Source organism: Balearica regulorum, chromosome 1 (genome assembly GCF_011004875.1).
Source record: "Balearica regulorum gibbericeps isolate bBalReg1 chromosome 1, bBalReg1.pri, whole genome shotgun sequence".
Taxonomy (NCBI): Eukaryota; Metazoa; Chordata; class Aves; order Gruiformes; family Gruidae; genus Balearica; species Balearica regulorum.
In genome coordinates this window covers 3694934-3710843 of record NC_046184.1, presented here as the reverse complement: position 1 = coordinate 3710843, position 15910 = coordinate 3694934, and positions in this window count along the sequence as shown.

Genomic DNA, 15910 nt, shown 5'->3' with positions numbered 1-15910 from the left:
AACCCCCTACCAGTCTGAGTACTCATATACTAAACAACTTCACAGACTCACATAAGTTTAGGAAGTCTTTAGGGTGCATTTCACATGGGGACACCCAGCACAAGGGCTGGATCCACTGGGATGTCAGTGTCCCTTTGCACAGGGTCAAGGGATAATCATTTTGATGGATTCCAACATATGTGATCTGGTACCAACGTGCAATTAACCGTAACAGAACAAAACCCTGAAGCATCCCACAGACCGCACGTGCTTGTGTCTGCTAGTGGGGTTTCTACACCAGTACCTTGGAAAGGTTACTGCTGAAAGACAAGAACTGAGAGACGGAGTTGTGTTCCAGTCTAGGAAGAGCTCCTGAGTTAGAGTGCCATAGGTCCAGCACTGGACTTAACTGCTGTGTCATATGCTACCTCTCTATCCATGTGCAGGGGGTTCAGTTACCATGAATACAACAGAGAATGTCCTCAAGCCATGCTCTGAGCAGCACCAGCAGTAGCACTCCTGGAGAACTGGCTAGCTGCATGGAGCAAGGTCCTCTTCTTTCTCCCCATTGCCTGATGTCAGTAAAAAAAGCTAGGAATCATGTAGGTGATAGTGAAGGGCATGTCCACAATATTTAGTGTCTCAAATAGTGTTAAACACTCTCTGGAGAAACTTACCTCTCTTAGTTGATCCTAGTAAGAACTTGGCCTACCTTCTGGAGATCTGAACCTCATTTAACTTTTATGTCTGTTGCAGACTAAAATGAGTAATGTAATACTCCTTTGTAAGAACCACACAGGACTGTGAAAGCCACTGCAGAGTGGAAAATGGCTAGAGGAAAGCAATGCAAATTAGCAGGGAGACGGTCTTCTCAACGACAGTTGGTAAAGAAAGGTTCACTGATAGTCCAAGAGATGTCTTTTGTGTATGTGGAATGGGAAGCCAGGGTCAGTTTGCTGAATTATGGTCAACACAATGAAAATGTTTGAACCATTGTTCTGAAAATCTGCTAGAACCTGAAGATTTGTCAGATCCTTCAAGGAGTTTCAAGTGCAAGGTCAGAGAACAGTGGCATTTTCATCTGGAGATCATGTAGGGCAAGGTGCTTAATAGACAGAAACTGCAGGACCATTGGACATTCTGCCTAATTAATTCACAAATGCAGTGTTTTCAGGTTATCAAAGTCTTCTACCACCAAAGGGTTATATGGATTCATTAAGCTCTTTGAGGGTCATAGATTGGGGGTATGAAAGAATTGTAAAATATATTTCTATTTATCATTATTCCTACTTGTGAGTAATTCAGGCCACTTATCTCCAATCAGATTTCTACTGACTACTTGAATTATCTCTGATGGGGATGTCTCAGGCCATTAGTGACTAACACTCTGAATAATTAGGCTGTGAAAGTCTAACTGCAGGATTTATTATTATTATATTATTATTATTATTATTAGCAATTTTCCATTCTGTTGTATTAATTCCATTTGGTATTGGTCTGTTTTCTTGGAGAACAATGATCATTCATATAAAATCATTTCTGTGCAAAATACTTTTCATCATGTGATTTAACAGACCATAAAACGTCTTACATTGTTTTTTAGATTTTCAACCCAGTGTCAATGTTACGATGACATTAATACCTTCCTTGCATCACCTCTGGAATACTTATCTGAAGCCACTCTATTATTCTTCTCCTTTCCATTCCTTTTTCAGCTGTCCTTTGTGTCCTTTCTTCATCTTCCTCTTGTTATGCATAACAATTCTTGCACTAGAGGTTTCAATGATGGGCTGCTTCTACCTTAAATGCCAGTCTTGGACATACCCTAGAGGTCACACCTCTAGAAAAGAAACCCTACTGCCTTCAAGAGACACTCCTGGCTCCATCTTGTCCTGTATAGAGATGCTGGCTTCTCCTGCTGACTTTCCTGGTGCCAAACATCATCAGCCAGGATCCACGCAGCCCTCTGTAGTCCTTTGCACTTCACTTACTTACAAACAGCTTGATTTCACTGCAGTCTATCTGAGTAGGTGAAGCTTCACTTGATGGGGATTTCAGGCTGGTAGGACCATGCTCTGTTCCAGCACTGGTGGAGTGGACAGTATGGTGCCACCCTCAGCACCCACACACAGCATCACAGGGGACTGGTGACAAGGGGAGCATGGGATTCCTGCTCAGGGAACCTATGATGCTGTGGCACTGTTTTGGAGCTGTAGATGTAGGCAGTGCTACAGTCATTGTAATTGTCTTTATTCTAGGGCTCATTCAAAGATTACGATGTCTCCAACCCCCCCCTACACGAGCCTCTCTGGAGAGTGCTATATGATGCCCATGTAACACATCTACATAGCACTGCCGAGTCAATTTGTCTTAATGAAGCATCTCAGGGTCTTTCTTCTGAGCTATCAGCAAGCAGGATGCTGCTAATACATAAGGCCAAGGCACCAGGCCAAGCAGTGTCTGGCAAAGGTCCATGGTGTTGAACTGTTGGCATGGACCATGAAACTGCTTTGGTCCAGTTCAGCCAGTGCTCCTCCAGCAGCACTTGTTCATCCTTTAGGGACTAGCCTGGACTGGGTACCATGCCCAATAGATGTCATGGGTGAAACCACCACGGCTGAGCTCTGCTGCTTGCCTCAGGGCCAGCAGAGAGGCCAAAATCTGTTTTATTTGCTAGTGCAAACAGAGCCTGTGTGTCTGCTCCTCCCCTGTCAGAAAAAGGATGTTTTTAGCCTGCTCTGCTAGCTCGTAAGGTCTAGATGATATGGATTTGCTCTGTATCTGCAGGACACATGGACTCCAGTGTTTGTGACTATAACAAATAATACCAATAAAATGATGTGCAATGCTGTACAATGGCCTGGAGATGTGACTACCACACAGCCATCAGCTTTGGACAAAAGGCAGATGAGACCCTTCCAGTTCTGGTTTGGACAAAATGCCCCAAGGGAAAGAGGTCAAATGGTGATCTTCTGTCACCCCCACCAAGGGGTCCTGTTTCCAGCTCAGCCCTCTTCCACACGGTCAATTACTGCTCTGCTCAGCATGTCCACAAGCCAAAACCCATCCTTGCCAGTGGGAGACAGCAAGAAGGAAAGTTTGAGGCCAAACAGGAGAAAAGTTCCTGCAGGAGATGCTGAGACTGAGGATAGAACCAATATTTTTTTATGACATCTCATGCCAATAAACTCACTCTTTCTTCAATCTCCTTGCCTTGCCTTGCCTTGCCTTGCCTTGCCTTCCTGTCGTACCCTATCCTATCCTATCCTATCCTATCCTATCCTATCCTATCCTATGTCATCCTGTCCCAACATTTCCCTTGTCACTAATGGTAAAGGAGGTGAAGATCAGTTTTGCTCTGTGGCTTCGTGGCTTAATTTTAAAAATGGCCACTTGCATTTGCCATTCACCTCACAAATCATTGACTTTCCATTGCCTTCTGCATTCCCTGCACTCCAGTAAACTCTGCTCATTTATCTGCAACTTGCTAAAAAAACATTTTTTCCCCACAACAAAATGCCATTGTCAAAAACTTCAAATCATCTCATGCATCAAGTGCCGTGTGAGTGTGTGTGCGCGCGCACATCTGCAAGGGGGGTAAGTGTGCGATACATACAGCTGACACATTCATTCTCTCACAGTGGTAGCTCCAAGGTTAGCTGGACTCTTTGGGGTTTATCTGGACCAATATTAAGCACATGCGTAAAACACACACTCCCCCAGGGCACCTACATTTTTTTTTTTTTTAATTTTGAGAAGTAAATTAGGGGCACAGTAAAAACACTTTGGTAGCTGTGAAAAGTCCATTTCACCAGAACCCTTGTCCTGAAGCAAGCTTGAAACCCTCTGCCTGGGACTTGCAAAGGAAATGGCTTCCTTCTGACAGCCCCGTCCATGCCCCAGTAGCTGCTCCTCAGCCCATTCATTACATAAATTTATTTCTCCCCCTCAAAAGGAAGGTTGCAACAGCTGGGCTTTTTTTGCTTTCCTTTTGTTGCATGTTCTGCAAGCCTCTGCTTCAGCTGAGATCTAAAGCATTGCCTTTTTGAGCCAGTTCTGCCTGTGAAGGTCTAGATGTTGTGCCTATTTTGGGAGACAAATCTGTTAGTGAGAGTAGGGGACACTGCATTTTCAAGGGGCTGTCCTGTTTTAAAAGCCAAGACATGAAACCAGAATTCATTCCCAGAGCTGCCACTGCTTTGCCAGGCTGCTTTGGCAAAGCCACTTCACCTCCTGGCATCTCCAGTTCCTACGCTGGGATGCTGATGCTCCGCTCTGGCAGGCAGAGAGGGATGTGCTGATGAAGGCTTGAGGGGACTGGGAGCCAGCACAACCTTGAGCATAGTGCTCTCACGTGGGCTGTGGAGGCAGATTTAGCATCTTGCATTGCTTTGTCCCATCTGTGCCTACAGCTGAGGCCTGAAGGAGCTGGAAGATATCTCCCTGCAGAGCTGTGGCTCTTCTTGGAAGAAGCAGAAGCAGAGAATGGTGGTTGTGGCAGCTGGAGAGGTTAACCACCGCAAATCTCACTCATATGTGCTGTCCTGCTTGCTGGAAGAACAGGGCAGAGCACTTAAAGGAGAAAATGAAGTACAACGATATGTATGTACCTGCAAGAACTCAAGTCTTGAGCCTTATAAGTGGCACACCTCAAAAGTTAGGAGATGTCCAAATTACCTTTGTCCTGGCATCCTTTGCCCTGACTCCTCCAGCAGCGACCATTTTCATTCAACATTTCACTCTGTGACCATTTATTAAACTAATAAAATGGGAGTGGTTGACTGCTAGGAAAATTGGGTGCTTCAGGTGGGTTTCAGGGAAGAGTCAGGTAATTGCTAAACTCAATGACACGTCTACACAGGCCGAACATCTTGACTGACTTTTAGTATAATTTTGAGCAATGTGCAGAGCACAGTTTGCTCCTTCAAGGCACTATGCCCTTTTTATAGGCTATAATTCCATAATTAACAATGAGGTCAAGAGGCTGTAGCTGGCCATCGGCAGAACCTGAGTGGAAATAGGTTGGAATGGAGGCAGGCATTTGGATCTCCAGGGCTGAACTCACAAGCTAGGAGCACTAGCTGGTAAATAAGCTTAGAAGGTGGATGAGCATCCTAGATGCTCATAAAAGGAAGGGTAGGGTTTACTGACATCTTTCTCGACTGATGAAATGACCTGCTGACCATGTTTCCATAAGCTGTAGCCACACCTGATGTCTATACCTGCAGTATGTGGTAGACTCTCATAATATGGCAGAGAAAAAGTGATGTGGGAGACTTTTTCACTTTCTCATTTCTGAGTAATTATTTGGCCATGCTTCACTGGGACAAAAACCATACCTTTATTATTCTTTAGTATATTTTTATTATTACCTCTTGTAATGGTAATAATGGAAATTGGCACAAATGTTGTGTCCTTGTGAGGTGACCTTTTCACTATAAGCATCAGCCAGTTCAGTCCCATTTTCCTGGGAAAAATGTAATTTTCCAGCTAAGCTCTTTTCAAAGCTGAAGGTCTCCTCCTCCCAGTCTGTTTGTTTAAATCATAACCATTTATTTGGAAGAGGAAATGTAGGCTTTTATTTAATTTTGTAATCATATCATTCTAAAAAAATTAGTAGGTTGGGATTTTTTTTGTTTCTCATTTCCTCAAACTATTTGCTTTGAGCTGGCCAGGCCTGGAGAATTTCAGCCAAAAGGTGATAAAAAATGAAAATGGAAATGTAATACTGAAATGTTTAAATAATGTCAACTCTAGCTGTCACCAGTAGCCAGCCCTGTTCTTGTTCACTGTGGAAGGAGTGAAGAGGGGGGTCCTGTCATAGAACTTGACCATATTTTTACGGGGTAATAGATGCATTTATGAGAACTTCTGACTATATGGAATTTTCATCAGTTCAGTTTTGGAGAACTAATGGCTTGTGATGCAATGATGAAATTTTGTGAAAAGGAATGATTTTTCCTGGGAAATTTGTTTATATTTTCACTTGTTCCCGCTGCAAATATGTAAGTGGGAAGGAGTCTGCTGGTGGTCCTGTTCCTGTCTTTATTCCCACCCAAATTTTGCTATGTTGCTGCTGAAACCCTCCTACCCAGCTGAAAAAAGCCTCTTTCCTCTGAAGAACATTTGCAAACATAAGGCAGTTTCACCACAGACTGTGGAAAAAAAATAAAAGCATACTTCACATTTCAAGAATATTTAGTTTTATTGCCCAAATTTCATTCAGTTCTAGAAATGCAATTCCCGTGTTCACCCTTTCCCTCACCAACTCTCCTGTGGTCCCGTCTGTAGCATCTGCTCTGCCAAACCACCCACCAGGGTGACTTGCCTTCTCCCCATAAACTTCTTCCCCGGTGATTATTTTCAGCTCTGATCTAAACCTCACGGGAAGCGATGGGAAGATTTCTGTGGGTCTTAATGGACTCTGGAGCAACCACTGACTCTGCAAAGTTCTCCAGGAAGCAGTTTGCAGGACAGAAGCTGTTTTGGGGAGCACCTAGCTCTTGCAAGCATTGCTCGCACCCATGAGGGTCTGCTCTTGGCAGGGAAAAGGGCTGACTGAATCAGACCCAAAGTCTTTTTTTGTTTGGTTTTTTGTTGTTGTTGTTGTTTTTATTTTTGCATGAGCTGAATGGCAGAAGAGGGAGGAAAAGGTACACTGCAACATCTTGTACCTGCAAAAGCAAACCGGGAGTATGCCCGTATGTTCTAGATACACGATTCTCCCCTCCATCTGCTTTGAGATGTGAATAGCTGCTGTCCCTGATGATTTCATTTGCAAAAATGCAGTGGGGTGCTTCTGCCGCAAGTCAAGTGGACAGGAGGGGGGTGTGGGGGGAGAGGCATTTTGCATCATAAAGATAACAAAATCATCTCCGTAACACACTGTGATTTATTGCTCTGTCTTGTGGCCTCAATAACTTCGGTATCTTTGCACAGCATCTGCTCCGGATGCTTGAGTTTTACACTGTTTCAAGCTGCTGCAGCAAGTCAGACCTCCTCAGCCTCCAGGAGAAGTCAAGAAGGGTCTTATCTCTGAGGGCTATTCCCCAGCCTCACTGTGCCCAAGTTATTTGCTGCCAGTGCAGCATCTTCCATCGGTGGTAAGCATCTGGTGTTCTGGGGAGCGGTGCCAGTGTATATTTTACTTACAAAATCATCTCTGTGGTCTGATATCAGCACTAATAGCAGGAAACACAGACCCAGCTGTGGATTTGGAGGTGTGGGAATGAGCAGAGGGAGCAGAGAAGGGTGACAGAGTAGCATCATCAGGATGCATCAGGAATCATCAGGATGCCTGCCCCAAACCCCTTGGGCAGTGGTGTATTTTTCCACAAGTCTTTTCTCTGCACATTTTGCTCAGTTTATTGCCCAGAGCAGCACTGCCTTTCCCAGAGTCTTGCAATGCTGTTCCCAGACAGGTTCCTTCCTCTCTGGGCACCTCCTCCTTGTCTCTCCAGCCTTCACAGAGCACAGGAGCTGCACAAGGATGTTTCAGGGAGATGATTTTGCTTTAAAAACAGACAGTTTATCTCAGGGAAGGAGACACCATTGCACCAAAAAGGAGTTTCTGCTCACAGAGATGGTGTTTTCCCATGCCCCAGGAGACACAACAGTCTCATAAACCCACTCACCTGTGATGATGGAGAGTCAGGGTATGAACCAGCAGATACCTTTGCTAATTCCTACAAAAATGAATGGCTCCAGCTGGAGACATCAATCCCCAGGCCATGCCTAGAATGGGGAAATTTCCTTGTTCTGTATCTAGCACAGCAGGGACATGACATTTGGCATTGCAAATGCCAGGAGAACACCAGAACACCAATGGAAAGAAGAGATAAAGCTTTTCTCTTTTCCTCACATGCATTTCAGGAACAAAACTTAAGAGTTTGAATTTATCCCCACATAAAACAGAACTGCTTTTGAATTCTTGCAGGGTATAAAACTGTTCCTCACCCAGCTTTACCAGATCACAGACTGGTTGAAGTTGTAAGGGATCTCTGGAGGTCATCTGGTTCAACCTCCCTGTTCAAACAGGGCCATCAAGAGCCGGCTGGGCAGGACTATGTCATAGAATCATAGAATCATAGAATCATAGAATCATAGAATGGTTTGGGTTGGAAGGGACCTTAAAGCCCATCTAGTTCCAACCCCTTGCCATGGGCGGGGACACCCTCCACTAGACCAGGTTGCCCAAAGCCCCATCCAACCTGCCCTTGAACACTGCCAGGGAGCCAGGGGCAGCCACAGCTTCTCTGGGCAACCTGTGCCAGGGCCTCACCACCCTCACAGGTGCTGCATCCAGCTCTGGGGGCCCCAGTACAGGAGAGACATGGAGCTGTTGGAGAGAGTCCAGAGAAGGGCCGCGAAGCTGATCAGAGGGCTGGAGCACCTCTCCTGTGAGGACAGGCTGAGAGAGTTGGGGTTGTTCAGCCTGAAGAAGAGAAGGCTCCAGGGAGATCTAATTGCGGCTTACCAGTACCTGAAGGGGCCTACAGGAAAGCTGGTGAGGGACTGTTTATCAGGGAGTGTAGTGACAGGACAAGGGGGAATGGGTTTAAGCTGAAGGAGGGTCGATTTAGATTAGATGTTAGAAAGAAATTCTTTACTGTTAGAGTGGTGAGGCACTGGAACAGGTTGCCCAGAGAGGTTGTGGCTGCCCCATCCCTGGAAGTGTTTAAGGCCAGGTTGGATGGGGCTTTGGGCAACCTGGTCTAGTGGAGGGTGTCCCTGCCTGCAGCAGGGGGGTTGGAACTAGATGGTCTTTGAGGTCCCTTCCAACCCAAACCATTCTATAATTCTATGATTCTATGATAAGAATTTCTTCCTTGTATCTAATCTCAACCTTCCCTCTTTTATCTTAAACCCATTCCCCCTTGTCCTGTCACTCCATGCCCTTGTAAACAGTCCCTCTCCAGCTTTCCTGTAGGCCCCTTTTAGGTACTGGAAGGTGCTCTAAGGTGCTGTAAGGTCTAAGGCTTCTCCAGGCTGAACAACCCCAACTCTCTCAGGCTGTCGAGGCTGTCCAGACAGCTTTTGATCATCTACAGGGATGGAGACTCCAGAACCTCTCTGGGCAACCTGTCCCATTTCAGGGAAAGAAAGACGTGAGTCTTGCAGTTCATGCTGAAACATCCTCAGCACTGTCAGCTCTTTGTGGATGCAGAGTTTGACACTGGATGTCTTTAATTCCAAAGTTGTGAAATATTACCTTGGGTCAATTTGGCAAGCATTTTTCTTCCAGAATTTAGCCTTGAAACCCACAAATATCATCAGCAAGCAGCAACACAAATCTTTAAAATTTGGCAGTGGGTAGGACCTGCTGCTTTCAATTCTTTTAACCTTTGCTGAGCTTCTGTTCTTTAAATTGGTGCTACAATTACTCAATTTCCCTCCCCAAAATTATCTGCTGTTGTTTATTATTATTATTTTTATTGAATTGGTTTTTTCCCTGCTTTAATGGTGGAAGAAAATAGCTGTGTCACAGGAATGCACCAACCCTGGTGATAACATGGCCATGTCACAACAGGCAGCCACTTTCTACAAGGACATTGACCTAGGGGTAAGGAAACACACACAGCCCCACCATGGTCCTACAGGCAACTGGAAGCTCCCACAGCCACAAACAAAGGCAGCTCCTCACCACCCCCCCACCCTTAACTGTGTGTGAAACATAACAGAATCACAGAATGACAAAAATATGGGGTTTTTTTGGAAACTTTTGGAGATTTTCCTTATTGTCCTTGTTTCCTTATTATATTTATGTATTTCTATGTCTTTTTAAACAAAGCATTACTACGATAGGTTTCAATTCAGTTTATAATACACTGCTGCTGAAGAAGACAGCTCTCACCTTCTTCCCAGAATGCTCCAACTAGTATCCCGGCCCCTTTCGTGTGTCACGATAAACATTCATGCAGCTGCAGTGAGTTTCATCAATAATGAATCCAGTTTTAAAAAAAAAGTCTCATCTTTTCCCCCTGCAACCTGGATCAGTTCCCTGAACAAAGACTCTAGTCTGAGGCCAACCTATTGCATTATTATTGCTGCTACAATTGCTACTTTTATTTTGCTATTAGTGTTATTATTGCTACTATTCCTAGCCGGCTTTCAGCAAGGCAATTTATGACAGCTCTGTTTTCTGCAGAAACACATATAAGGATATTTCTGACTCTGGAAACAGCCAACAGTTTGAGTGCAGTTCAGTGAAATTTGCAGATGAAGAGACTTCATGCCATTTTTGCCCCCATAGTGGCTTTACTCCAACAGAAGGAGCAACTTGCTCCTAAAGCCCTTTATTAGCATTGCGCTGGGCTGTTAGTGTGTCTTCCTCCAGGATCTCATTGCAACACCTAGGAGAGCCTGGCACATTCCCCAGGGAAACCAGCTCCATTTAAAATGGGAATTACAAGCATTTTTGTGCTGAAGTCAGTGGTTTGAAACCCACCATCTGCAGTCTTGCTGCAGTACTGCTATATCCTAATTCCATCTGTCAAAGCTCGGGAGAATAGAGGTGATGCGTCTGGCATTATGAAACAGCATCAAGGCAGAGAAGGGAATTCCAGGTCCAAAAGAAAATTAGGGAATCTGAAGCCGTCACCACTGGAAATAATGCTCGCCCATTTAATGAAAAAAGGCACTGCTGAAATTTCGTGCTTAAAGATGTGAGCAGCAGAGCTACTGAAAACATAATGCTTTTCTGTCTTCAAAAACCTGTCTTATGTGTCTTTTGTAGATCTGTGCTTTCCTCTTAACTTAAAAGCCTGAAATAATTTCCCTTGTCTTCTCTGGCACAATCTTTATTGGACTGATTGCAGCACAATAACTCCAGCTCTGAAACCTTTTCCCTCTGATTCGCCCTGTGCAAGCCAGTTCAGATTACTTTAGCTGTGGCTTTCTACTTCATTATGCTTGTTCATGCTGGAATGGGCCAACTGCATCCTGAGATCATTAAGGTCTTGTGTTTAATACCCCTCCAAACCATCTCCCAGTTGCCTTTCACTTAGCTACCTAAACCATCTTAATGGCATCTACAAACTCCTCGGTCCGTCTGATCTCCATCCTCCTCCTCCTCTGTAAAGCACACTAAATAGCCCATATTCCAAGTTCAGGAGGGCGGAATTATTCATTGCAGAGGGATGAACGTAACTCTTTTCATCTGTCCCTGAATGGATTCTGATCTCAGTGAATGCTTATTGTTATTCATAACTATTCTCCGACTAGTTTGGATAAACAGCTTCAAACCAGCTGGCTGTTTCCAAATGGTTCCTTGCTGTTTCCCCATCCCAGGGCTGGTTGTGACAAGTGCTTTTGCTACCAAACAGGTGGTTGAACATTCAGAGAGGAGAGATGAAAGATAGGAAACCAAGGAGAAACAGGGAATCATATTTTTTTTTTTTCTTCCCCCCCCCCCCCCCCATCATTACCCTTGTTCTTATGCATATGTGGGTGTTTGCTGGAAAAATGGGCATTCCTTGAACACTAGTGTGAACAAGCATCCTTTTGTGGGAATGTTCCCAAATAGCAAACAACAAGGGACATGGACACTGTCACCCAGAACAGCTGCGTGGGATTCAGAGGAGCATGTGTGAAAGCTGCAAATCTCATCTCAAATGCTTCAGTTTTCCTGCTGTTCGTCTCCCACTCCTCCTCTAAAGAGCAGCCATTCACCTCCACTCTTTGTTTCCTCTCACTGGGGAATTGGGAGGGAAGTGTGGAGCTCTGGTTACAAACCTCAGCCTTGGACATGAGGATGAACATCTGGAGCCAAGGTTCAGCCCAGGCATGGCCTGGACCACTTGGGAATCATAGCCAACATCTGGATTTGCATCACGTCCCATGAAATATCAGGTTTAGGGTCTAACTGTTGGATCAAGTTTAATTTTAAATACAAAGAGGTGTTGCTCTTAGCTCTACTTTCCTAAACCAAATTTTTTGAGGGACCTTGAAGAAAACTGCATGGATTGCCCAAGTAACACTTCTGAAGGCTACCTCCAGATTACAGGGGAATAACCTGCCTTCATAGCTATCACCTCAGCTTAGTTATCTCAAATATGTTTCAAGGGACTTCAGAGTTTCCCACAAAGTGTGACATGGCGCACAGTGAAATGACAACATGTAATTACCCAGTGGAAATGTGTCGCTTCCCATATCCATAGGGAACAGACAGGGCTAGGCAAGGTGGTTAGCCATGTCGCTCCACCTCTCCCAGCACATCACCTTGTCTGATGCTTTGGGAAAAAGACACCAATTTGGCACTGGCAGGGGAAATTCTGTTTGCAAACAATGTGTAAACCTTCAAGGGGGATGGAAATAGAGTGAGTTAAGTATTTTAGGTTCCTCAGCAAAGGAGAACATTTATCAGAGCAAGCACAGGCACAGAGAAACAATCTGGGAGTTTATAATGGAGCCACAGTCAATCACTGAGAGAAGGAGAGAGATTGCACTACTATGCTTGTGTTCAGCCATAGCTCACAGGTAGAAAGCTCAGTAAACATTTCTGATGTGAAGACTCTGGGGAAAAGATGATCCAGCGATCTGCGCACACTCAGGCAATCATGAATTTATTCTTTCTTCACCCTCCGAGTCCTCTTCTTCACTTGCATTCCCAAATAAGCTGTACAGCTGGGAAGGCCGGAGAGAACCATAATCCATGATACCTCCTATACATTATCCTCCAAACTGCAGCTGAAGTCCCTGCTGCAGAATCTCTTCCCTTGGTGGATGCTGACTGATGGACAGATGGATTATTCACATGCCAGGTGCCACTCCTGGCATGGAGACTAAGGGAAAAGCAACCCATTCTTTTACTTTCCAAACGGAGCTGAGCTGATCTGGAAGACGCTGAGAGAGAATAAATGTGGAGCATGACCGTCTGTCATTCCCACATTCTCACTGCTATTGGACTATTAGAATTACCTTAAAAACAATTATTATGTCCCACCTGCATAAATCAATAACAGCGTCAACACCAGCGGGGGCCTCATCATCTGAGATTTTTCCCGTTTCCTAGAGAGAGGTAGGAAAGAAGCAAAGAGCGGGGAAATCCACCTTTATTTATTAGGCTACAGCACTGGCACAGGCATGGCATGGCAGTGAGATCTCCATCTGAGGAAACCCATGTGCAGAGCTCAGAGCTATGGACCAGACTTTGAGGAAGCCTTGTGATTACCAGAGTACCAGCTGAACCCGTGAAAAGTCTGGTGTCCTTTATTTTGGAATTCAGCTCCCAAATTAATCTAATGAATATCTTGACATTGAGGAAAACTGGCAGGGTAAAATGAGTCTTATGATAAGGAGAGCTGAGGCGGGGTACCAGTAGGTGACAAAATTTACAGCATCCCCTTTGAGGAACCCTGCACCAGGAGGACTCATGACCGGTACTCAGCAAGTCCAGGAGGTATTAGGCAGGGTCAAGGACCATCACTCCACTGTGTGGAGCTTCCTGCTTGCAAGAAACAGCCAGTGCTTAAATACAAGGAGGAATAAGGTTGGAGGTGTCGGTTGAAGCCATTGGGCTTGCTGGAGGTTGAGTTCCTTTAGTTCATCAAAGACTTGCAGCAATGAGTGTACCAGTGTTCTGTCTATCCTCTTAAAAATGTGGGGAAAAACCATTAAGAATGACATCTGAGCTAACACTTGCCTCTTAAGAGGGTACAAGAGAGTGGTTTTGATTGTAGCATGGTATCACTTCAGTGCGTAACCATCGCTGTCTGCTATGGTGTCAGAAAAGAAACATCTCAGAGGCCTTGGTGCAGGAGATTTTTCTCTTCATTGTGCTGCAATCCTCACTAAAGGGTCATTTCTGGGGAGTGCTGGTGAGGTGTCCTCCAGAAGTGCTTTTGCTCTGGTAAGAAGTGCCAGCCTTAAGCCAGGCACCACATCACTACTAGGTTTACTTTCATCTTGTCCATGGAGCAGGCTCTCTGACTCACGTTTGGAGGCATCACACTTTCTCCTGAATCAGATGAAAGGGAAAAAACCACATTTTTAGTCTTTATGGAGAGAACCCTTCATTGGTGCTACTCATCCAATCAAGAGTCATGTATTTTCATCATAGCTGCAGTATGCACTACTCCACCAGGAATGGCAGATGGATGTCCAGCTCCTTCCTTACCTGCTCTCCCCTCTCCTTAATGTCTTCTGCTCTGCTTTGCTTGATTTGCTGCACTGTAGGGGAAGTTGGGCCTGGGGATGGGATGCCAGGAACAGGAGCCATGATCAATGTCAGATCCAATATACTGTGAATAATCACATGGGACTCAAAACTCAAAGCCACTTTGTCTTTGCCCCTACGCCTAATACCTCCCTCCCAAATGAATGTGAGTGCTGTCCTACCTGCTCACATCCCCCAGGATGGGATTGCCTGAGTCTCTCACTGCCCCTCAATAAATGCACCGGACAGTGCTTTGAGTGAGAATCAGTAAATTCCCTTCCTTCCATCCCTCTGCTCAAGGTGTCTGAATTTTCAGTTGGCTAGCATATTATCTACATCTGCAGGATCTCTGCTTTGCCTGCCAGGGCTCCTTAAAGAACTGCACAAATAATTTAAATCTCTGGTTTATTGATAAAGGCATGTACCTGATTTCCCTGGCGTTCAGGCGGAGTGAATTGTCCCAGCTCCATTGATTTCAGAATTAGAGTGTCAAGGATCCAGCCCATACCTTACTGAAATCAATATCAGTGATCAGGACCACACAGAAACTGCTCATAAGCTGTTATCTTGATATCAACTCAAGTTAACTGGCAATGACAATAAGTTCCATTGAATCAGATGGCCCATTAAATTTAGACACTCAAATCCCAAGCCGAAATTCAAGCCAAGCGTTAGTAGAAGGGACACTGTGGCTTGCGGTGCTGGATCCAAGTCTGACCCTTCTCATGAAGTAAGTGTCACCGGTTGTTTTAATTACATGGGCTTTCCTTTTGTGCTGCATATTAGCTAATTTGTTTTGTGGTTTTCTTTTTTAATTGAGCGTGGCTGGAGGACAGCTGAAAAATGCTATTCACCTGTCTCACCAGCGCCGTCATCTAAACCTCTGCCTCCCAAGGGCAGGCAGAATAACACTGCGCACCAATAAAATCATCATATACTCAGCTTGAAAGCGATAAGACAAAATCAAACTGCCTGCAATAACAAAGACCGAGTCTTTTGATGGCGAGGAAGGAGGGAGGGTGTCATTATGCACATTTTATTACTGCGGTTTTCAAACCTGGTAGTGATGGGGATTTAATTCTCTGCCACGCTGGGAGTAGAAAGGGAAGGAGGTAGTTTTTAGCTACCCTGGTATCCCTTGATTCTGAAAGTGCTGCCTAAGCTGGCAATCAGAGCCTCCTGAGGTTGGCAGAAGGAAGGGTGCTCTCACCATGCCAAGCGATCAAAGTGTTGGGCAGCTCAAGAAGTTAACCCGGACTGCTGGGACTGCCTGCCTGTGTGCTCCTACCTCCCCTCAGCTGCAAAATAAAACATGTTTGCTTAAAGCAAGATTGTTTATTGATTAATAATCCTTTTTAACTTCACTGCTTCAGATGATTAGGAATGGGCAGCAATCTGAGCTAACATGTTTCAGGTCCTGGCGGGGGCACATGTAGAAATAAAGCTCAGTTAGTAGGTTAAGCAAGAGCATTGCTTTTTTTGTGGCAAAGGGGGAGTTAAGGGCATATGAACAGCTTGTGGGAGAAGCTCACTCTGCAAAATTGGGGAAGGGGAGGGTTACAGGGACAGGCCATTACCGCTGACAGGCAATAATGGGTGAAAATGCAGGCATTTGAGCACTTTTGATTATGTCCCTGTGCCCTTTATCTGCACACACCTCCAATTCACCCTTCACACCAGGGGTTTTAAAGCATAACTATGCACAAAGCCGTAAAATAATTGAGGTGGCAAGTGAATTCTGAAGGTCATCTGGTCCAACCCCCCAATTCAAAGCAA